Source organism: Bufo gargarizans, chromosome 3 (genome assembly GCF_014858855.1).
Source record: "Bufo gargarizans isolate SCDJY-AF-19 chromosome 3, ASM1485885v1, whole genome shotgun sequence".
In the NCBI taxonomy this organism is placed as follows: Eukaryota; Metazoa; Chordata; class Amphibia; order Anura; family Bufonidae; genus Bufo; species Bufo gargarizans.
Window position 1 is genome coordinate 349999390 of NC_058082.1, and position 23790 is coordinate 350023179.

The following is a 23790-nucleotide window of genomic DNA, read 5'->3' on the forward strand; positions in this document are numbered from 1 at the left end:
AAAAACACTATAGGTCACCCACCGATATAATAGCCCGATTTATTATTATATTTCTCTGTCAGGGTGCAAATCTGGTGCATTGCACCCACAAAATAATCATTATAGCTCACCCACAAAACAAAGAGCCAGATTCCTAACACTCTCCCTCGTTTCTGCTTTATTAATTGGCCGAACACCGAACTCAAACTTTTCCGGCAAAGTTCGGGTTCGGGTCTGGGTACCCAAACTCGCCAAGTTCAATTCGCTCAACACTACCCAGAACTCATCATAACTAGGGATGAGCGAACTCGAACTGTATAGTTCGGGTTCGTACCGAATTTTGGGGTGTCCGTGACACGGACCCGAACCCGGACATTTTCGTAAAAGTCCAGGTTCGGGTTCGGTGTTCGTCGCTTTCTTGGCGCTTTTGTGACGCTTTCTTGGCGCTTTTTGAAAGGCTGCAAAGCAGCCAATCAACAAGCGTCATACTACTTGCCCCAAGAGGCCGTCACAGCCATGCCTACTATTGGCATGGCTGTGATTGGCCAGAGCACCATGTGACCCAGCCTCTATTTAAGCTGGAGTCACATAGCGCCGCCCGTCACTCTGCTCTGATTAGCGTAGGGAGAGGTTGCGGCTGCGACAGTAGGGCGAGATTAGGCTGATTAACTCCTCCAAAGGACTTGATTAATCGATCGATCTGCAGCTGTGCATCATTGAGCTGCTGAAATTCAATTGCTCACTGTTTTTAGGCTGCCCAGACCGTTTGTCAGTCACTTTTTTCTGGGGTGATCGACGGCCATTTTGTGCCTTGTGGTGCGCCAGCACAAGCTGCGACCAATTGCATTTAACCCTTAATGGTGTGGTTGTTTTTAACTAAAGCCTACATCAGGGTGAAGCTATCACACCAAGTGCATTTAACCAGCAATAGTCTGTTTATTTTTTGGCCATATACTACATCAGGGGCAAGCTGCGCCTGTCACCAAGTGCATTTAACCCTCAATGGTGTGGTTGTTTTTTGGCTAAAGCCTACATCAGGGTGAAGCTGTCACACCAAGTGCATTTAACCAGCAATAGTCTGTTCATTTTTTGGCCATATACTACATCAGGGGCAAGCTGCGCCCGTCACCAAGTGCATTTAACCCTCAGTAGTGTGGTTGGTCAAGCTGTCACACCAAGTGCATTTAACCAGCAATAGTCTGTTCATTTTTTGGCCATATACTACATCAGGGGCAAGCTGCGCCTGTCACCAAGTGCATTTAACCCTCAATGGTGTGGTTGTTTTTTGGCTAAAGCCTACATCAGGGTGAAGCTGTCACACCAAGTGCATTTAACCAGCAATAGTCTGTTAATTTTTTGGCCATATACTACATCAGGGGCAAGCTGCGCCCGTCACCAAGTGCATTTAACCCTCAGTAGTGTGGTTGGTCAAGCTGTCACACCAAGTGCATTTAACCAGCAATAGTCTGTTAATTTTTTGGCCATATACTACATCAGGGGCAAGCTGCGCCCGTCACCAAGTGCATTTAACCCTCAGTAGTGTGGTTGGTCAAGCTGTCACACCAAGTGCATTTAACCAGCAATAGTCTGTAAATTTTTTGGCCATATACTACATCAGGGGCAAGCTGCGCCCGTCACCAAGTGCATTTAACCCTCAGTAGTGTGGTTGGTCAAGCTGTCACACTAAGTGCATTTAACCAGCAATAGTCTGTTCATTTTTTGGCCATATACTACATCAGGGGCAAGCTGCTCCCGTCACCAAGTGCATTTAACCCTCAGTAGTGTGGTTGGTCAAGCTGTCACACCAAGTGCATTTAACCAGCAATAGTCTGTTCATTTTTTGGCCATATACTACATCAGGGGCAAGCTGCGCCTGTCACCAAGTGCATTTAACCCTCAATGGTGTGGTTGTTTTTTGTCTAAAGCCTACATCAGGGTGAAGCTGTCACACCAAATGCATTTAACCAGCAATAGTCTGTTCATTTTTTGGCCATATACTACATCAGAGGCAAGCTGCGCCCGTCACCAAGTGCATTTAACCCTCAGTAGTGTGGTTGGTCAAGCTGTCACACCAAGTGCATTTAACCAGCAATAGTCTGTTCATTTTTTGGCCATATACTACATCAGGGGCAAGCTGCGCCTGTCACCAAGTGCATTTAACCCTCAATGGTGTGGTTGTTTTTTGGCTAAAGCCTACATCAGGGTGAAGCTGTCACACCAAGTGCATTTAACCAGCAATAGTCTGTTCATTTTTTGGCCATATACTACATCAGGGGCAAGCTGCGCCCGTCACCAAGTGCATTTAACCCTCAGTAGTGTGGTTGGTCAAGCTGTCACACCAAGTGCATTTAACCAGCAATAGTCTGTTCATTTTTTGGCCATATACTACATCAGGGGCAAGCTGCGCCCGTCACCAAGTGCATTTAACCCTCAGTAGTGTGGTTGGTCAAGCTGTCACACCAAGTGCATTTAACCAGCAATAGTGTGGTTATTTTTTGGCCATATCCCAGTCTAATTCTGTCAGTAAATCCATACCGGTCACCCAGCGCCTAAATACTAGGCCTCAAATTTATATCCCGCTAAATCTGTCGTTACCGCTGTACTGTTGTGGCTGGGCAAGTTATTTAGTGTCCGTCAAAGCACTTTTTTGTTCAGGGTTGAAATACAATTCCCAATTTAGCAATTTCATAATTTAGTGGTTTCTGCTATATCAGAGCTATTTGAAATCTATCCCTAAAAGGGTATATAATATTCAAGGTGCACATAGGGTCATTCAGAATAACTTCACACACACGCTACTGTGCATTTCCAAGTCTAATTCTGTTAGTAAATCCATACCGGTCACCCAGCGCCTAAATACTAGGCCTGAAATTTATATTCAGCTGAATTTGAATACAATACATTGGGCCAAATAATATTTTTGTTGTTGTGGTGAACCATAACAATGAGGAAAACATCTATTAAGGGACGCGGACGTGGACATGGTCGTGGTGGTGTTAGTGGACCCTCTGGTGCTGGGAGAGGACGTGGCCGTTCTGCCACATCCACACGTCCTAGTGTACCAACTACCTCAGGTCCCAGTAGCCGCCAGAATTTACAGCGATATATGGTGGGGCCCAATGCCGTTCTAAGGATGGTAAGGCCTGAGCAGGTACAGGCATTAGTCAATTGGGTGGCCGACAGTGGATCCAGCACGTTCACATTATCTCCCACCCAGTCTTCTGCAGAAAGCGCACAGATGGCGCCTGAAAACCAACCCCATCAGTCTGTCACATCACCCCCATGCATATCAGGGAAACTGTCTGAGCCTCAAGTTATGCAGCAGTCTCTTATGCTGTTTGAAGACTCTGCTGGCAGGGTTTCCCAAGGGCATCCACCTAGCCCTTCCCCAGCGGTGGAAGACATAGACTGCACTGACGCACAACCACTTATGTTTCCTGATGATGAGGACATGGGAATACCACCTCAGCATGTCTCTGATGATGACGAAACACAGGTGCCAACTGCTGCGTCTTTCTGCAGTGTGCAGACTGAACAGGAGGTCAGGGATCAAGACTGGGTGGAAGACGATGCAGGGGACGATGAGGTCCTAGACCCCACATGGAATGAAGGTCGTGCCACTGACTTTCACAGTTCGGAGGAAGAGGCAGTGGTGAGACCGAGCCAACAGCGTAGCAAAAGAGGGAGCAGTGGGCAAAAGCAGAACACCCGCCGCCAAGAGACTCCGCCTGCTACTGACCGCCGCCATCTGGGACCGAGCACCCCAAAGGCAGCTTCAAGGAGTTCCCTGGCATGGCACTTCTTCAAACAATGTGCTGACGACAAGACCAGAGTGGTTTGCACGCTGTGCCATCAGAGCCTGAAGCGAGGCATTAACGTTCTGAACCTGAGCACAACCTGCATGACCAGGCACCTGCATGCAAAGCATGAACTGCAGTGGAGTAAACACCTTAAAACCAAGGAAGTCACTCAGGCTCCCCCTGCTACCTCTTCTGCTGCTGCCGCCTCGGCCTCTTCTGCTGCTGCCGCCTCGGCCTCTTCCTCCGCCTCTGGAGGAACGTTGGCACCTGCCGCCCAGCAAACAGGGGATGTACCACCAACACCACCACCACCTCCGTCACCAAGCGTCTCAACCATGTCACACGGCAGCGTTCAGCTCTCCATCTCACAAACATTTGAGAGAAAGCGTAAATTCCCACCTAGCCACCCTCGATCCCTGGCCCTGAATGCCAGCATTTCTAAACTACTGGCCTATGAAATGCTGTCATTTAGGCTGGTGGACACAGACAGCTTCAAACAGCTCATGTCGCTTGCTGTCCCACAGTATGTTGTTCCCAGCCGCCACTACTTCTCCAAGAGAGCCGTGCCTTCCCTGCACAACCAAGTATCCGATAAAATCAAGTGTGCACTGCGCAACGCCATCTGTAGCAAGGTCCACCTAACCACAGATACGTGGACCAGTAAGCACGGCCAGGGACGCTATATCTCCCTAACTGCACACTGGGTAAATGTAGTGGCAGCTGGGCCCCAGGCGGAGAGCTGTTTGGCGCACGTCCTTCCGCCGCCAAGGATCGCAGGGCAACATTCTTTGCCTCCTGTTGCCACCTCCTCCTTCTCGGCTTCCTCCTCCTCTTCTTCCACCTGCTCATCCAGTCAGCCACACACCTTCACCACCAACTTCAGCACAGCCCGGGGTAAACGTCAGCAGGCCATTCTGAAACTCATATGTTTGGGGGACAGGCCCCACACCGCACAGGAGTTGTGGCGGGGTATAGAACAACAGACCGACGAGTGGTTGCTGCCGGTGAGCCTCAAGCCCGGCCTGGTGGTGTGTGATAATGGGCGAAATCTCGTTGCAGCTCTGGGACTAGCCAATTTGACGCACATCCCTTGCTTGGCGCATGTGCTGAATTTGGTGGTGCAGAAGTTCATTCACAACTACCCCGACATGTCAGAGCTGCTGCATAAAGTGCGGGCCGTCTGTTCGCGCTTCCGGCGTTCACATCCTGCTGCTGCTCGCCTGTCTGCGCTACAGCGTAACTTCGGCCTTCCCGCTCACCGCCTCATATGCGACGTGCCCACCAGGTGGAACTCCACCTTGCACATGCTGGACAGACTGTGCGAGCAGCAGCAGGCCATAGTGGAGTTTCAGCTGCAGCACGCACGGGTCAGTCGCACTACAGAACAGCACCACTTCACCACCAATGACTGGGCCTCCATGCGAGACCTGTGTGCCCTGTTGCGCTGTTTCGAGTACTCCACCAACATGGCCAGTGGCGATGACGCCGTTATCAGCGTTACAATACCACTTCTATGTCTCCTTGAGAAAACACTTAGGGCGATGATGGAAGAGGAGGTGGCCCAGGAGGAGGAGGAGGAGGAGGAAGAGGGGTCATTTTTAGCACTTTCAGGCCAGTCTCTTCGAAGTGACTCAGAGGGAGGTTTTTGGCAACAGCAGAGGCCAGGTACAAATGTGGCCAGCCAGGGCCCACTACTGGAGGACGAGGAGGACGAGGATGAGGAGGAGGTGGAGGAGGATGAGGATGAAGCATGGTCACAGCGGGGTGGCACCCAACGCAGCTCGGGTCCATCACTGGTGCGTGGCTGGGGGGAAAGGCAGGACGATGACGATACGCCTCCCACAGAGGACAGCTTGTCCTTACCCCTGGGCAGCCTGGCACACATGAGCGACTACATGCTGCAGTGCCTGCGCAACGACAGCAGAGTTGCCCACATTTTAACCTGTGCGGACTACTGGGTTGCCACCCTGCTGGATCCACGCTACAAAGACAATGTGCCCACCTTACTTCCTGCACTGGAGCGTGATAGGAAGATGCGCGAGTACAAGCGCACGTTGGTAGACGCGCTACTGAGAGCATTCCCAAATGTCACAGGGGAACAAGTGGAAGCCCAAGGCCAAGGCAGAGGAGGAGCAAGAGGTCGCCAAGGCAGCTGTGTCACGGCCAGCTCCTCTGAGGGCAGGGTTAGCATGGCAGAGATGTGGAAAAATTTTGTCAACACGCCACAGCTAACTGCACCACCACCTGATACGCAACGTGTTAGCAGGAGGCAACATTTCACTAACATGGTGGAACAGTACGTGTGCACACCCCTCCACGTACTGACTGATGGTTCGGCCCCATTCAACTTCTGGGTCTCTACATTGTCCACGTGGCCAGAGCTAGCCTTTTATGCCTTGGAGGTGCTGGCCTGCCCGGCGGCCAGCGTTTTGTCTGAACGTGTTATTCAGCACGGCAGGGGGCGTCATTACAGACAAACGCAGCCGCCTGTCTACAGCCAATGTGGACAAGCTGACGTTCATAAAAATGAACCAGGCATGGATCCCACAGGACCTGTCAGTTCCCTTGTCCAGATTAGACATTAACTACCTCCCCTTAACCATATATTATTGTACTCCAGGGCACTTCCTCATTCAATCCTATTTTTATTTTCATTTTACCATTATATTGCGAGGCTACCCAAAGTTGAATGAACCTCTCCTCTGTCTGGGTGCCAGGGCCTAAATATATGCCAATGGACTGTTCCAATGTTGGGTGACGTGAAGCCTGATTCTCTGCTATGACATGCAGACTGATTCTCTGCTGACATGAAGCCAGATCCTCTGTTACGGGACCTCTCTCCTCTGCCTGGGTGCTGGGCCTAAATATCTGACAATGGACTGTTGCAGTGGTGGCTGACGTGAAGCCTGATTCTCTGCTATGACATGCAGACTGATTCTCTGCTGACATGAAGCCAGATCCTCTGTTACGGGACCTCTCTCCTCTGCCTGTGTGCTGGGCCTAAATATATGCCAATGGACTGTTGCAGTGGTGGGTGACGTGAAGCCTCATTCTCTGCTATGACATGCAGACTAATTCTCTGCTGACATGAAGCCAGATTATCTGTTACGGGACCTCTCTCCTCTGCCTGGGTGCTGGGCCTAAATTTATGAAAATGGACTCTTACAGTGGTGGGTGACGTGAAGCCTGATTCTCTGCTATGATATGAAGACTGATTCTCTGCTGACATGAAGCCAGATTGTCTGTTACGGGACCTCTCTCCTCTGCCTGGGTGCTGGGCCTAAATTTATGAAAATGGACTCTTACAGTGGTGGGTGACGTGAAGCCTGATTCTCTGCTATGATATGAAGACTGATTCTCTGCTGACATGAAGCCAGATTGTCTGTTACGGGACCTCTCTCCTCTGCCTGGGTGCTGGGCCTAAATTTATGAAAATTGACTCTTACAGTGGTGGGTGACGTGAAGCCTGATTCTCTGCTATGAAATGAAGACTGATTCTCTGCTGACATGAAGCCAGATTGTCTGTTACGGGACCTCGCTCCTCTGCCTGGGTGCTGGGCCTAAATATATGCCAATGGACTGTTGCAGTGGTGGCTGACGTGAAGCCTCATTCTCTGCTATGACATGCAGACTAATTCTCTGCTGACATGAAGCCAGATTGTCTGTTACGGGACCTCTCTCCTCTGCCTGGGTGCTGGGCCTAAATTTATGAAAATGGACTCTTACAGTGGTGGGTGACGTGAAGCCTGATTCTCTGCTATGACATGCAGACTAATTCTCTGCTGACATGAAGCCAGATTGTCTGTTACGGGACCTCTCTCCTCTGCCTGGGTGCTGGGCCTAAATTTATTAAAATGGACTCTTACAGTGGTGGGTGACGTGAAGCCTGATTCTCTGCTATGATATGAAGACTGATTCTCTGCTGACATGAAGCCAGATTGTCTGTTACGGGACCTCTCTCCTCTGCCTGGGTGCTGGGCCTAAATTTATGAAAATGGACTGTTACAGTGGTGGGTGACGTGAAGCCTGATTCTCTGCTATGATATGAAGACTGATTCTCTGCTGACATGAAGCCAGATTTTCTGTTACGGGACCTCTCTCCTCTGCCTGGGTGCTGGGCCTAAATTTATGACAATGGACTGTCACGGCTGGCGGTGGGGAAAACCCCCAGCCGTGCGGTGCCAGGAGATGGTAGGGTTACCCCTTGGCCGGGACCACAGAGTTAGGGAGCAGGTCACCTCCTATTGCGTCCCTAACGCTGACCCTGTCTCCTATCTGTATGAGCCGACCTTGGTGGTAGGAGGGCTCATACGCCGGAACCTAAAAGTCCCTACAGGCCCTCAAGTCGGCCCTGAACTAGGGGACAGAGTAAGACGACCTGCTCCTCCTAGACACGGAGGAGCAGGAGTCTCAACGGCCAAGCAACACAGGGGGATACAAAAACAGCTATGGCAGTGGCAGGCAAATGGAAACAACTCATCACTCACCTGCCACAGACAACACAACCAGGAACCCATGTGCAGGTGCTGTAAGTACAAGACAACAACGGACACAGCACACACCAGACATCACACAGGAACCCTGGACCATAGGCTGCAATAACACAATCCCATACACACCTAAATAACACCGTGAAACATAGAATTTGCTGACAAAGGTTTTTGACCAGAAGGATGGTCCCCACCAGGCAGATGGAGGAGACAGGAGGATGCTCCAGCCAGCATGGCTGAGAGCAACCTACTGAACCCAGCCAGGGACTGAGGCTTTATAGGCCAAGAACACTGGGAAGGAAATTAACCCTTCCAGCACCACAGAAGGGAAACTCACATAAAGGGGAAAGCACACAACCTCACTCACCTGTCTCCGACGGCAACGGCATGCGTGGCAACCGTGTCCTCCAGAACAGCCAACAGGCCGAGACACTTCCACAGCATGCAAACATCACCAGACGTTGCCGCGGACAACCGCAGGTGAAGGGAGGAGTCCAGGTGCATACTAAACATCACCTCGTGCACAACAAACAAGGAAGTGCACAATATCAGACGTTGCCAAGGGCAACCGCACACATGCCTATTGTCCGCGGCAACCGCACCTGAGGCAAACAACTAAGTGCCCCCAGCTGCGGTTGACAACACCAAGCCGCGGGCAACCGCATGCGGCTCCCAAGGAGTCACGACCATGACCAAGGGTCGTGACATGGACTGTTGCAGTGGTGGCTGACGTGAAGCCTGATTTTCTCTGCTATGACATGCAGACTGATTCTCTGCTGACATGAAGCCAGATCCTCTGTTACGGGACCTCTCTCCTCTGCCTGGGTGCTGGGCCTAAATATCTGACAATGGACTGTTGCATTGGTGGCTGACGTGAAGCCTGATTCTCTGCTATGACATGCAGACTATTTCTCTGCTGACATGAAGCCAGATTCTCTGTTACGGGACCTCTCTCCTCTGCCTGGGTGCTGGGCCTAAATATCTGACAATGGACTGTTGCAGTGGTGGCTGACGTGAAGCCTGATTCTCTGCTATGACATGCAGACTGATTCTCTGCTGACATGAAGACAGATTCTCTGTTACGGGACCTCTCTCCTCTGCCTGGGTGCCGGGGCCTAAATATCTGAGAATGGACTGTTCCAGTGGTGGGTGACGTGAAGCCAGATTCTCTGCTATGGGACCTCTCTCCAATTGATTTTGGTTAATTTTTATTTATTTAATTTTTATTTTAATTCATTTCCCTATCCACATTTGTTTGCAGGGGATTTACCTACATGTTGCTGCATTTTGCAGCCCTCTAGCCCTTTCCTGGGCTGTTTTACAGCCTTTTTAGTGCCGAAAAGTTCGGGTCCCCATTGACTTCAATGGGGTTTGGGTTCGGGACGAAGTTCGGATCGGGTTCGGATACCGAACCCGAACATTTTCGGGAAATTCGGCCGAACTTCTCGAACCCGAACATCCAGGTGTCCGCTCAACTCTAATCATAACCAAAAGGACTACTCATCCACCTGGTAACTGACTCTTGCTCTGTTTAACTCTGTTGTATCATACCACCTGTATTTGCACATCCGACCACTGTATATATTCTCTGTGTATGTTGTGTATTGTCTAGTGCGTCCTTAAGACAATTAAATATATAATTTGATCTTGTGCTGTCTTATATCTCAATCACGAATCCCCACATCCGTGTTTCAGCATAGTTATACGATACTGTGGGTTGGTTTCTCACCCTATATAATCCCGTTAGTGGACTGGGCTTATATCAAACAAGGACCTGGGGGCAGTCTACCGAGTTGATGGGGCGCTGTTTCACTGGGACAGTGAAAAGGCCCTCTCAGCTTGTCAGGGTTGTAAGTGAGTGTGGAGTTGCGCTGGAGGCAGCGTGGACCACCCTCTATCACTTCCCATGCCTCTCTGAACAGGAGGTATCTGTGTAAACTGTGCCATTTTCCTAGGGAAGGCGTAACATCACATCTTGGAAACCAGTGATAGAACCGTATTTCGTGAGCTCGACGTGATTGACATAAGGTGGGGCAGCAAGGTGCGGTGTTTATCACATGATCTATGGCCAGTCTGCCTATGGCTTTTTTCCACTCTGTGTAGAGACATAATCCAATCAGGTGACCAAAGATGATAGTGACAAGGGTTTTGCAGAAGGTCTGTTTATCAAAACTGGTGTAAAGGAAAACTGGCTTGGTTGCCTATAGCAAACAATCAGAGTCTGCCTTTGCTTTTCCAAAGGAGCGCTGAAAAATGAAGGGTCTAATCTGGTTGGCATCTATAGACAGCTAAGCCAGTTTGACTTTTGTAGCAGTTTTGACTAATCTTCTCCTGCGAAGTTTGCATACGCTGTTCAATGCATTCGATACAAGCACCTTTTATCGGCTCTGGACAGCTGATGAAAAGTACAGTATGCAATGCTGAATCACAACACTATGATGTGGGTCAGGGGGAGGCAGGAACATTGGCTACCCTTCAATCAGAATTGGCTGGGAGCTGAGATCACGTAAATGTTAATTTAGTTGGAGAATGAAACATGGCTTGTCTGGAGGTGTGTATAATCTCTGATAGCTACAGTCCCATGAAGTTTGATGCAGGTAGGAGGGAGTGTTATTCTGAGAATTATTCTAATGAGGCAGCTTGAGGGAAAGAACCAGGGGGCAATGCTTAGAAAGTGCATGGAACAAAAAATAAAATAAAAAAACACTTTGGTCACCTCACCTGATTAGATTATATTTATACCAAGAGACAAAAGAAAACTGTTTTATGTGTGTTGAGAAGTGAAGAACAACAGAACTCCTGAACAAAAATGCTTTTTTGGAACAAAATATGTTTTTTTCCCACTGGAAAACCCCTTTAAATAAGTCAATCGGTTCTATGATTGATTGGACATCCATGCTCACTGGTAGCTATATATATATATATATATATATATATATATATACAGTCATGTGAAAAAATTAGGACACCCTTTGAAAGCATGTGGTTTTTTGTAACATTTTTAATAAAAGGTTATTTCATCTCCGTTTCAACAATACAGAGAGATTAAAGTAATCCGACTAAACAAAGAAAACTGAAGAAAAGTCTTTTCAAGATCTTCTGTAAATGTCATTCTACAAAAATGCCTATTCTAACTGAGGAAAAAGATAGGACACCCTTGCCCCTAATAGCGAGTGTTACCTCCTTTGGCTGAAATAACTGCAGTGAGACGGTTCTTGTAGCCATCTACCAGTCTTCGACATCGGTCTGAGGAAATTTTACCCCACTCCTCAATGCAGAACTTTTTCAGCTGTGAGATGTTTGAGGGGTTTCTTGCACGTACAGCCCTTTTCAAGTCACCCCACAGCATCTCAATGGGATTCAAATCTGGACTTTGACTTGGCCATTCCAGGACTCTCCATTTCTTCTTTTTCAGCCAATCTTTAGTTGATTTACTAGTATGTTTTGGGTCATTGTCATGTTGCATGGTCCAGTTCCGCTTCAGCTTTAATTTTCTAACTGATGGTCTCACATGTTCTTCAAGCACCTTCTGATACACAGTAGAATTCATCGTGGATTCTATGATGGTGAGCTGACCAGGTCCTGCTGCAGCAAAGCAGCCCCAAACCATGACACTTCCACCTCAATGCTTCACAGTTGGTATGAGGTTCTTTTCTTGGAATGCTGTGTTTGGTTTACGCCAAACATGTCCTCTGCTGTTGTGTCCAAATAATTCAATTTTGGACTCATCTGTCCAAAGAACATTATTCCAGAAGTCCTGGTCTTTGTCAACTTTATCTCTGGCAAATGTCAGTCTGGCCTCGATGTTTCTCTTGGAAAGCAAAGGTTTCCTCCTTGCACACCTCCCATGCAAGTTAAACTTGTACAGTCTCTTTCTGATTGTAGAGGCATGTACTTCTACATCAACAGTAGCCAGAGCCTGCTGTAGTTCTCGAGATGACACTTTAGGGTTTTTGGAGACCTCTTTTAGCATCTTGCGGTCTGCTCTTGGGGTGAACTTGCTGGGGCGACCAGTCCTGGGCATGTTGGCAGTTGTTTTGAAAGCCCTCCACTTGTAGACTATCTTCCGGACAGTGGAATGGCTGATTTCAAAATCTTTTGAGATCTTTTTAAATCCCTTCCCAGACTCATAGGCTGCTACAATCTTTTTTCTGAAGTCCTCTGACAGCTCTTTTGCTCTCACCATGGTGCTCACTCTCACTTCAACAGTCAGGAGCACACCAAACTAAATGTCTGAGGTTTAAATAGGGCAAGCCTCATTCAACATGCAGAGTAACGATCTACTAATTATGTGCACCTGGTGTGATATACCTGTGTGAGATCTGAGCCAATTTAAGAGGGAATACACGTGATGAATAGAGATGATTTTCTGTTACAGAAATGTTCTGCAACACAATCTGCTGCGTGTGAAGGCACCCTACCCCTGTGATATTCTCCGGCTGTAGACCATCCGCTTCATGGTTTGACATTCTGTGCATTTGGAGAGGCTTACTGTATCTCTTTTTCATTTTGTGCATTATTCAACATAAAGTTTAGAAGCTCTTGTGCATGAACATCCAAGGAGATCAGCAGTTTCTGAGATCCTCAACCAGCTAACACTTTGCTCATTAGATGAGTCTGCTGAGCTACAAACAAAGAGACTAATGTGAGACTGTCAGAAGTGATCCAAGCATATTGTTTTCATTTCTGCATTATTCAAAGATTTCAGTTTCATAAAGCTCGAATCAGAGAGTAAATGAGACTGTTTCTACTTACATTGCAGAACATTGCAATTTTGGTGAATTTCTAAATGGCATGCTGCGAAATTGTTTAGCCTGTAGTGTTACAGATAAGAGTCTGCAGCAGCGATTTCATACTGAGACTAATTTGACTTCTGCAAGTGCACAAGGAAAGACCACAGATGAAGAAACAGCATCATTGCACAGTAAATAAATTGGTCTTACTGTCAGTAATTTGCTCGAATGGCATAAAAATTTAAATAAAGCTCCTCCTTTGGGCCACTTAAAAAAGTTAGACAATGCATAACTATTAACTCCCTAATATTAGGCTTCCTTTTAGTGTTAGGAATATTGCAACTACAGTTAGGCTGCAGGGAATTTTAATTCTAGAAACTTATGCAACTCAAATGCTTTTTACCTTCAAAATGTATGGACTCCTGCAAAGTAACCACTTTCTACCTTGGACTTCATGTAAGAATCTCTGAATTAGGAGCTCTGTAATTCTTCCTACAGTATGTTGTAATAAAGCTGTTGCCAATCTTTTTAGTTCTATATAGGTTTATCTATAATCAAAACTTATCACCTATCCCCTTACTAAATGGAGTGACAGTCAAGCATGAGCACTGCTGTCCCACTGAAACTCTTTGGGACTGCCAAAGAGCAGTGGTTACAGGGTGTTTGTTCTCTGATGTTTTTCGCTTGACACACCAATGTCTGTTTAATGAAGCAGAAAATGTGACTCATCAGAAAAGGCAACCCTTTGCCAATCAGTGGAGGTCCAATTCCAATACAGAGGTGTAGACACAGTCCCATATGCAGTAGGGTTCACTGAACGGTTGTTTTAGACACACATCTGGTAACCCCCTGGTTCATTTTGGCCGTGACCTGCTCTACTGTAACAAAAATGTCAACCCTTGTGCATTTTTGTAGCCGACGTTTACCTCTCATATCAATGGCATATGGGGTTCTGCAGTTTCTATGTTTCTTATTCGCAATGGTGCCATCTGTCTACTCACGATATTCTTTCACCACAGTAGCTCATAAACAGTTCAATAACTGTGCAGTTTCGGATATACTGCCACCCTTGGCCTGAAAGCCAATAATCAACCCTTTTTGCAACTGTGATACATCGTCCCTTTTAGCCATGACAGCAATGACGGATATGTGTGCAGACAGCCTATCACACACCTTACTGTATATATCCACCAAGCCAGCTCACAACACGTGACTTCCTTCATGAGCTAAACACTGCCAATGCCAATGTCAAAAGTAAGAAGTGGTGATAATAATGTAATTCTACTGTGTACTATAAAGAAAATAATTTTTCTCCTTCCCTAGATGCAATACTTTAAAATATATAGTATCTCTAAGTTACAATAAATCCTATTCTGTCAAAATGTATTTGAGCAATCCATCAAAGTGTTTGCTCTTCAGATCTGCGGCTTGTAGCAGTTTTATAAATACTTAAGTAAGTGCTGTTATATTTACTGAGCTCTCCTTTCTGCTATTGATAGAATAAATAAAATGTAATTGAAAAACATTGTAAAATGTCTACATAACTTCTAATCCATATACAAATTTAACGTAAAAGCAGAGACAGTTATGCATCTTTTTTGTAAACAGCAACTTTACTGTTCGAAAGATGTGATGCATTTTCTGTCAGGCTCCAGAATGATGAAGGGAATAGGCTTAGACTTTGAGTGACATAAACATTGCGCTAATGCAGAAATCTGGCCAAAAAGGTAGAAAATGCATAAAAACATACCACAAATTATCTGTAATACAGATTCATCTATACCTTTTCAGTTTTATTGGCAAAGTCACATTTGGGGACACTGCTGTAAAATATATTCATTCTGTTAGATGTAAATAGAGGTTCTAGACAAACATTCCCATTTCATTATTTGATTTTACTAGGACTAAATTGGTGGGCAGAGTCTAAGGGATTTTGTAATCTTTACCTTAAAATGCCCCAACTACAGACAACATTTCCAATATAAGATGCAAGAATAAATAGCCAAAAGAGTGATGGTTAGAGGTGAGCAGATTTCTCAAAAATTCTATTTGGTCGGTCCACAGAATTTTCCAAAAAGATTTGATTCGATCCGAAATTATTCATGGCAAATTTTGTAAAAAACAGCTATTTGCTGGATGCAGAGAGCCTGTATAGTGGTGTAGAACACTGTGCCTTGTAGAAACATATAGAGTCTGTTGTGGTAGTGAAACAATACTGTGAGACAGTATGACACGCAGATGACAGGCGTCACTCCTAGAATTAAAATTAGAATCACTGCACACTTCATGGGGTCAAAACTGACCAAATAACTCAAGTGTGAACTCCGCCTTACAGGTCAATGTTAGCGCCAGGTATAAAGAACCGTGCAGAGGCCCAAGATCCAATAATAGTGTGAAAGAGTGCACTCCTTTTAATCCGTCGCTAGTTGATCCCACATAGATTTCTACAGAACCTGTTCTATTAAACACTTATACAAGTAGAGCCCCCCTGACAGAGGGGAGAGGGTGTCAGCAGTAAGTTTGTGTTGACGTCCTCGGATCCATCAGAACAATAACCCACAAAAAAACAGATCCTGTCTGTCGAGCATACACCTTCATTCGGTCAGCATTTGCTCAATAATCTATCAGTATTGCTAAAGGCAAAAAAAGAAAAACAGGAGTGGATCCAAAACAGAGAGGACACATGAATGGAATATTTGCATGTCTTCTTTGTCTTGTAACTACTCCTGCTTTTGGCTACCAAATCATAAGCCAATTCTGATGCAAAATAGGGACCATGTCAAACAGGCCTTACACCTACTACATAGACAGGATCCATTTTGTGTCTCATTTTTCCTTCCTTTTGACAGATCAGAAGCAGGGTCAAATAAAGGGTGATGTCATCCAAGCCAAAAAAGCAGTCATGGAGTGGGGAGGGTGGAAACAGCATGAGAAGTCCACAGAGTGGCCCAATGACAGAGTGGTGAGGTAGCAGCAGCATGAGGAGACCACAGAGTGTTGAGGTGGTAGAAGAATAAAGAGACCACAGAGTGGTGAGGTGGCAGCAGCATGAGGAGACCACCATATCGCTCAAAATATAAAATGGTTAAATGTTCCAAACCGTTCCCCCACTCTGAGCGCTGCTAGTTTGTAGTGAATTGGGTCCCGTTCACACACAGTCCGTAAAAGAATATGAACCATGCTGCTCTTGATCAGTAGAAGGAAATCCTGCCACTGAAAGGCACCCAGTTTTTTGATGCAATCAATTACTGGTTTCGATAACCGCAGCCTCCACAATAGTCAGTGCTCTTATCCCCTCTATTTATCAAAGAAAAGGCGCAACGTAGTGAAGTTCCGCAAGTACTTTATCTTCCCAGCGCTTTTATTATACTTACAAAAGTCATAAAATCACAAGTGTATAAAATGCAAGCCGATCTCATCACCAAATGCCCAACCCGTGTTTTGCCTCCGCTTCATCAGGGGCATACATACATTCCCACAGGGCAGTCCTTTTATAGCAATCTGGGCATTAACCCAAAAGTCTCTCTGTAGGCAATTCATTAAAAAGTCATAAAATTAACACTATAAAATCCTTTACATTGATTTGTAATCCCCAACATAAAACACATTTCAAAAAGGGTGGAACAAATTATTTATTATAGCGAGTCACCTCGCTTTCCATGCTATTCATTAAAATAACTATTTCATCGAGTAGATTACTCTTACCAATCAGCCACTACTCGCACTCCTTCATTCTTAATCACGTGGTACAAAACCCCCCAATTATCTACCCACTCTAGTTATCACTCAATGGATTTGTAAGCATAGCTTCTCAAGATTCCCATGGTCACATGGTTTGAATCAGCTTTAGACTTCATTCATTTTCAATCCACCTCCAAGTGTCATGATTTTAAACTACCCAAAATGACCCTCGCTACATCTACCACTACAGTATCTCCTACCAATACTAATGCAGGTTTTCTATTAAACAGGTTTATATATTGAACTCCGCCCGGTTGCAGTGTGCTGGTAAATCCCCTCCACCTCTCTCCTATTGATTTTGGCTACCGGATCTTCCCCTCTATACTTATTCTGGACAAGTTCTAATGCAATGAAACTCAGACCCCCTGTATTTGTATTTTTTTTAAATGTGCTGACACGCTATATGTCTCTAATTATTTATTGATATTTCGGATGTGCTCTTGAACCCTTCTTTTTAGTTTCCTCATTGTCCATCCTACATACTGGAGACCACATGTGCACTCCAGAATGTATACTACTCCCATATGTGCAATTACGATATATCCTATTGAATTGCCCCTTTGGGATCTTTTTGATCCATGGTCGATAATGACAGCTAGTAATTTTTATATAGGCATTTACATCGGCTGGTTTAAAGTAAGTTTTAGTCTTTAGCCTCTCCCCTTCATTATAAATAGTAAGCTCCAAAAAATTCACGGAAACCCGACTAATATTTTCAGTGAATCGCATGTTCCATTGATTACAGCTTATATAAATCAAAAATTGTTCCAATCCCAATCGATCTCCCTTCCATATCAGTAGGCAATCATCTATATATCTTTTCCAAAAAACTAGTCCACCTTCGCTGTCTTTAGAGCACATTATTGGATCAATAAATTCCTCTTCCCATAATGCCATACATAAATTGGCTAAACTGGGGGGTGAATTACGCGCCCCATCGCCATCCCAGTGCACTGTAAATAAAAATTACCATCAAACCAAAAATAATTGCAACATAGACAAAAATTTGGACATTCAATAATAAATTCTCTTTGTTCCAGAGACATCCCTGGATCTTGACTTAACCCTCCTCTTATGTTAGCTTTCTGTTACTATCCATGATGTTAACGGGTCGGTTTTGACCCGTGTCTTAAATCAGCCATAAAATACTCTCTGAACAATTATTTATCATCCAATTTGTTTCTTACCTCTTGGTTACCTTGTTAGGCTTCTTTATCCTTGAAAAGATTGGTTTTAATATTTTTGGTGTGACCCCTTAGACCTTTCTTTTGATAGCATACCTCTCATTTTCAAATTAAAAAAATGGTAAAATAAACCTCAATAGAATATTATAAGTAAATAAAAGGTTGTTATGTCACCAGAATGTTGCTGAGGAGTATTTGAACACATCTCTTAACTTTTTTTTAAAATATTTTTTATTTTATTTTAATAACATTAACTATAATAACATTGATGGTGTTAGGGTCAATTTTGACCCATATATATTTACTTCAATAAAATAGCCAAAAGTCATTTTTTTTAACATAAAACGTTCATAAACAATGAAAAGCAAGTAATAATACAAAATGTAGACTTGCAAGGTCAAACAAACAACACACAATCAAGCAAGGCAAACCAATAGAAATCAAGTACTACTTTCAAAGCATCTTTGTGCAGGAACTTGCATGTGTTTGTGTGGGTGTTTTTAGATGCATGTGTGGCAAAAGCTCACACCTTTAGCATGTTCATTGCAGATATATTTTTTACAGTGGAAGCATAATGTGTGTGTCTTTCTGTCCTTATTGCTGGGGCAGACCTGACAACTCTTTCTTTTAGAATCAGATGGCATCACTGGAGTTGTGGCTGTGGCTGTGCTGGTTGATGTCGAGGCAAGGCTAGATGATGATGAGGATGCTGGCACTGATTCTCTTTGTGTTGTTGATGGTGTGGATGGAGTGCTTGATGAACTCTGCATCTGTCTGATCACGGCTGCAGCCATTGGATCTCGAGACACCCGTTTCCTTTGCTCAATGTGTGCCTTGACAAGGGAACTTCCTAGCTCCTTGAGAAATATTCTCTGCTTGTTATTTTTTTGTGTGTTCCAACCTGGGTGGATGTGGGTCCATAACACAAATGCATTGTATGCAGACACATCTAGGATGTTAGAAAACACAGCCATCGGCCATCTCCTGGTCATTCGCTGACAAGTATAGGTAGCAGTCAGCTTGTCCAGGTTGTCCACTCCTCCTTTGTTTTTATTGTAATCCAGGATAATTGTGGGCTTTTTGTCACTTCTTGATGACATAGCTGCATCTTTGTGAAAAGTGGACATAAGTATCACTTTTTTTTTTTTTTTTTTGTGGACAATATGAAACAACAGTGGTGGTGTCTGTAAAAGCAAATTTTGAAGAAAGTGAAGCTCTGTCCTTCACCTGCAAAATTTCAGTGTGCAGCTCAGGTTTATTTATTTTTATTGTGCCTACCATGGTGAGTTTCCTCCTGAGAAGTTCTTGTCCAAAGTCATAGCTGGTAAAAAAAAATGTCAAGACGTGATATTGTTACCCCGCAGTCCAGTAGTCAAATCAAGGACTACACGTTGTCCTTGTTTTTTCTCAGGGATGCCACTTTCGAGTTTGCCGGTGTAAATCTGTAGGTTCCATGCATAGCTTGTTTTTTCATCACAGGCTGCCCAGATTTTTATGCCGTATTTGCCTGGCTTACTGGGCATATACTGCCGGAAGGGGCAATTTCCACGGAAAGGGATCAAACGTTCATCTACTGTTACCTAAGGCCCAGGGTTAAACATTAGTGGAAGGAGCTGAACCCATTTCTCCCAGACATCCCTTATGGGAGCAAGCTTGTCAGATTTTGCTCTAGTATCTCTGTTGTCAAATCTGAAAACTCTTGATATCATTCGAAAGGTGTGAAGTGACATTGTTGCTGGGAAGATATATCTGCCTCTTGACTTGTCCCAAAGACTATCAGTGGCCTCCAGCGAGAAGAAGAAAACCAATATAAGCATCTAGGCATTCCTCATTTATGTCATTCCACATGTTGCCATGGTCTTTTTTTCCTTCAAGGTTTGTCATTGCAATGATCACTTTTTTTAGTGACAATGGCATGAACAGTTCAAAACATGTTTTGATGTCACTTACTCTCGTCACAGCAAACCTTGTGATCCCAGGGGTCATTTTGATTACATCTGCAGCAGCTGCCCTGCCATGTAAGTCAGGAGGTTCTGAACTCCAACAGATCTTACCACTTTTGGATTTGAATGTTTCAGCAGGAACAGCAGCAGGTTCAGCACTGGTGGCCTCCTCATCAGACTCATCAGATGTGTCTATGTATTCTGGTTGATACTCTACTTCATCTTCTGCCTCAGAAACCTGCTCATCCATATCGCTATGCTGCTCTGTGTCCTCTGTCTCATTTTCATCCAAGATATAATCCAGTATTTGGCTTCCTGTAAATCTTCTCACTCTTGCATGCTGCATATTGGAGATGATTACTCTGCAAGTCAGCAACTCTGAAATGTATTGGTCCTATGTTTCTTTACTTTATTTCGAGAAGCAGACAAGCAGGCAAAGAGATGGGCCCCTCGCTAACTACAGCTCCCAGGGCTGAGAGGTGATTGGCTGTCAGTGTTACTAAGCAGAGAGAGTGTTTATGATTTCAGTTTTGGCCCCTATTAGTGTCCTATAATCCTATATTATAACTGGGTCAGAATTGACCCTAACACCATAAACGTATTAATTTTAACCACAGTATTTTATAATTTAGTGAAAAGGATTCTTTTTCTATGACATTGTTTAAATAGAGGTTCCTGACAAAGTAAAAAAATCTTGATACAATAAACAAATTTATGTGATACTTATAGACATTCAAAACCTGAAAACGGGTCGGTTCTGACCCTAACATAAGAGGAGGGTTAATCGATATTTGACCACATTTTTACCCTTATCTTAAGGAATTATTGTGCATAGAGATGTTACATCAACAGTGGCAAGCAGCTTATTCTCATTGTAGGAACCAAACTCACTTAAAAATCTAATCACATCTCCTGTGTCCTTGAAATATGATGGAGTATCAACAACATACTTCTGCTAGAAAAAAAAATCTACATACTCCGGCAGTCAGCTCGACAGGGAGTTTATCCCTGATACTATTGGTCTCCCTGGGGGTGCAGTTATGTTCTAATGTATTTTCGGGAAATAATAAATGACTGGAATAACTGTATGTTTACCCTTAAATACTCAAATTCTCTTTTGTTAAGAACATCTTTCTACTTACCCATTCGCATGAACTTTTCCATCTCTTTATTATACTTAATTGTTGGGTCTATTGTTCAAGATTTTATATGTTTTTTCATCCTGTAGAAATGTCACGGGGAGCCGGCAGCGCACTCTTCACTTGCAGCGCCGCCGGAATCCCGCGCATACAGCGGAGCGAGGACGCGATCGGCGTCCTCATCTCCATGGGGTCCAGGGGGTGGGCAGGACCTGGCCATGCACGCCTCCTCATTGTGGTTGGTGTCCTCCGTCCCCTAAACAACGAGCCGCAGGGGATCTGAGCGCCGATGTTAATGAATCAGCGCTCAGCTGTGTTATGAGCAATCAGAGTCACGTGACTCACCTGTACGGGTTATTTAAACAGGCAGCCTGATGGCCACAGGTTGCCTATGATTGGTCTTGCTACCCTCACCAGCATTTTGCATTGCACCTTTCTGTGTGTGTGTTTGGACCTCGGCTCTGTTTTTGACCTCGACCTTGTGACCTCCTTGGAATTATCGTGACCTCTTAGCTTCTGACTTCAGATTGTGTTTTGACCTCGTTATTGTATTGCTCCCTGTGAACCTGCGTGACCTCCTGGCTTTGAACCTGCCTTTCCTGACTCTGTTACGGTACTTCTTTATCTTCTTAGGCCCCTGCAGGAGGAGCAGCAGCTGACTTTTGCTCACAAGGTGCAGCAGTTGGGGCAGCAGCACCGTAATAGCATGCAGGAGTTGTTGAACCTGCATGCCCAACTCAAACAGTTGCCTTGGAAATAAAAAGTTTTTTTTCTGTTAGATTGTGTGCTTTTGTTTTTTAAATATTGTTATGCTTTTGTGTAATTTTAACTAATAAGATTACAGTAAGGCCCCTTTAGTCAAAGGCAAATTCATCAGGACAGACAGCAGCAGCAGATTATGGTAACGGTGGAGTATAAGGCCTACACATAACTCAGCAGGATCAGGACAACAGCAGCAGGTAAATGGTAATGGTGGAGTATAAGGACTACACATGACTCAGCAGGATCAGGACAGACATCATCATCAGCAGGTACATGGTAACAGTTGAGTATATGGCCTACACATAATTCTGCAGGATCAGAACAGACAACAGCAGTATAGAACCGAAAAAAGAAAGAAGGCCTCACTTTAATACCGTAAATAGGGGCAAACAGAGAACCAATCATATAAACCTATAAATGCTGCTATAAAAACAACCATAGAATGCCCAGTAGAAATATAAATACTTTATTAGATCATCAATGGATCACAAAAATTCATAAAATATTTTTTACACAGATTTGCTATGGAGAATAATCTGCAAAACAGACTGGATGCAATAGTCCCCCCCGTCGGTGCCTCAAACACCCGCCAAGCAGATGAAAAACATGTCAGTGTAATATGCAGTGAGGTGATTCACCAGTAGAAAATGTCAGTGAACATCCACTACAAGTGTCTGTGATATTCAACTCACTGCACAACCCAGGGGAAGATTATTGTATGAAAAAATACAGCCCAAAAGTAATGATACAATGGAGCACAAAGTCACATGACATCCATCAAATATATCCAGATGCAATCTGCCCATATACAATAAATCAAGGATACCAGGCTGTAAGATCAAACTCCCACACAAAAAAAAATATCCACTGGGGACGTGAACATACCCACAGACATGATGAAGGGTGGAGGCACCGGACACAGGGCTGGAAGGAACCCCGACGCGCGTTTCGCCTCAGCTTCGTCAGGAGGTTAATGTGAGTGTGGCCATGGCTCCCCCTTTATACCCCTCATGCAGCTACACCTTTAATTAGTATAATTCAGCTGATACCTATTTATCGAGCGCTTGTGCCCGATGATGCACGCCGAGGACATCATGGAGACGCCGCATTCATCAGGAGGAGGGGTGGAACGCAAACGTGCGTTCCAGCCCGCCTCCCAAGGAAACGTAGCTGCGTCTCCACGTGACCCAATGCGCAGCGCATCCTGGCCAAGCGCTATATCAGCCTATACAACAAACCTGCCAAACGGCTCAGAAAGTACCAGAGCCCATCCGAATATATGGCGAATAGTCTTAACCCTTAATGGGATTTGCATGAGGTGTATAAAGTCCGGAAAAAAACTTAAGACCGCTGAATATGCATGGCTCATGATAGGGATACAAACAGGGGGGGAAAGAAGAGGGAATAAAGGTGAAAAAGAAGTCGAGGAGAAGAAAAATAAATAAAGATAAATCAACAAAAAATAAACAAAAGAAGATAAACACAAAATCTGCACTGACAATACTATAAACATGATTCCATAATTTCATATTTTCATACAAATATTCATGAATTTCACACCATGATTTAGTATATAAAATGTAACATGATTTCTTATAGATTGCACCCCATGATTTTATAAAAACGGATACACAAGAATTTTACAAATTTATATGTCAGGAATAACATAATTTTTAACAATAAATTTACGTATCCATGACATCATGATTCCATATATAATTACAAAAATTTATAATGAATTAGATCCCATAATTTTTAACAATAAATTTACGTATCCATGACATCATGATTCCATATATAATTACAAAAATTTATAATGAGCAGACTTTATGTACATGATTATATAAGACGATATTTAATAATATATTTCCTCTAAGACATGGTATATGTATATCAATTATGTATATATACAGGAAGGAGCAATATTTTTCAGAAAAACGAATTTTAATATTATGTTCTCGCCAATATTATCAAGAATAAATGTAAGTAACCCGTGCAACGATGATTATGTAGGTATGG

At 44.4% G+C, this 23790-nt stretch overlaps 1 pseudogene; it reads right to left on the reverse strand.

Moving 5' to 3' along the window:
* Positions 1-18427: 18427 nt before the first annotated feature.
* Positions 18428-20216, reverse strand: LOC122931582 (annotated as a pseudogene).
* Between the last annotated feature and the right edge of the window lie 3574 nt (positions 20217-23790).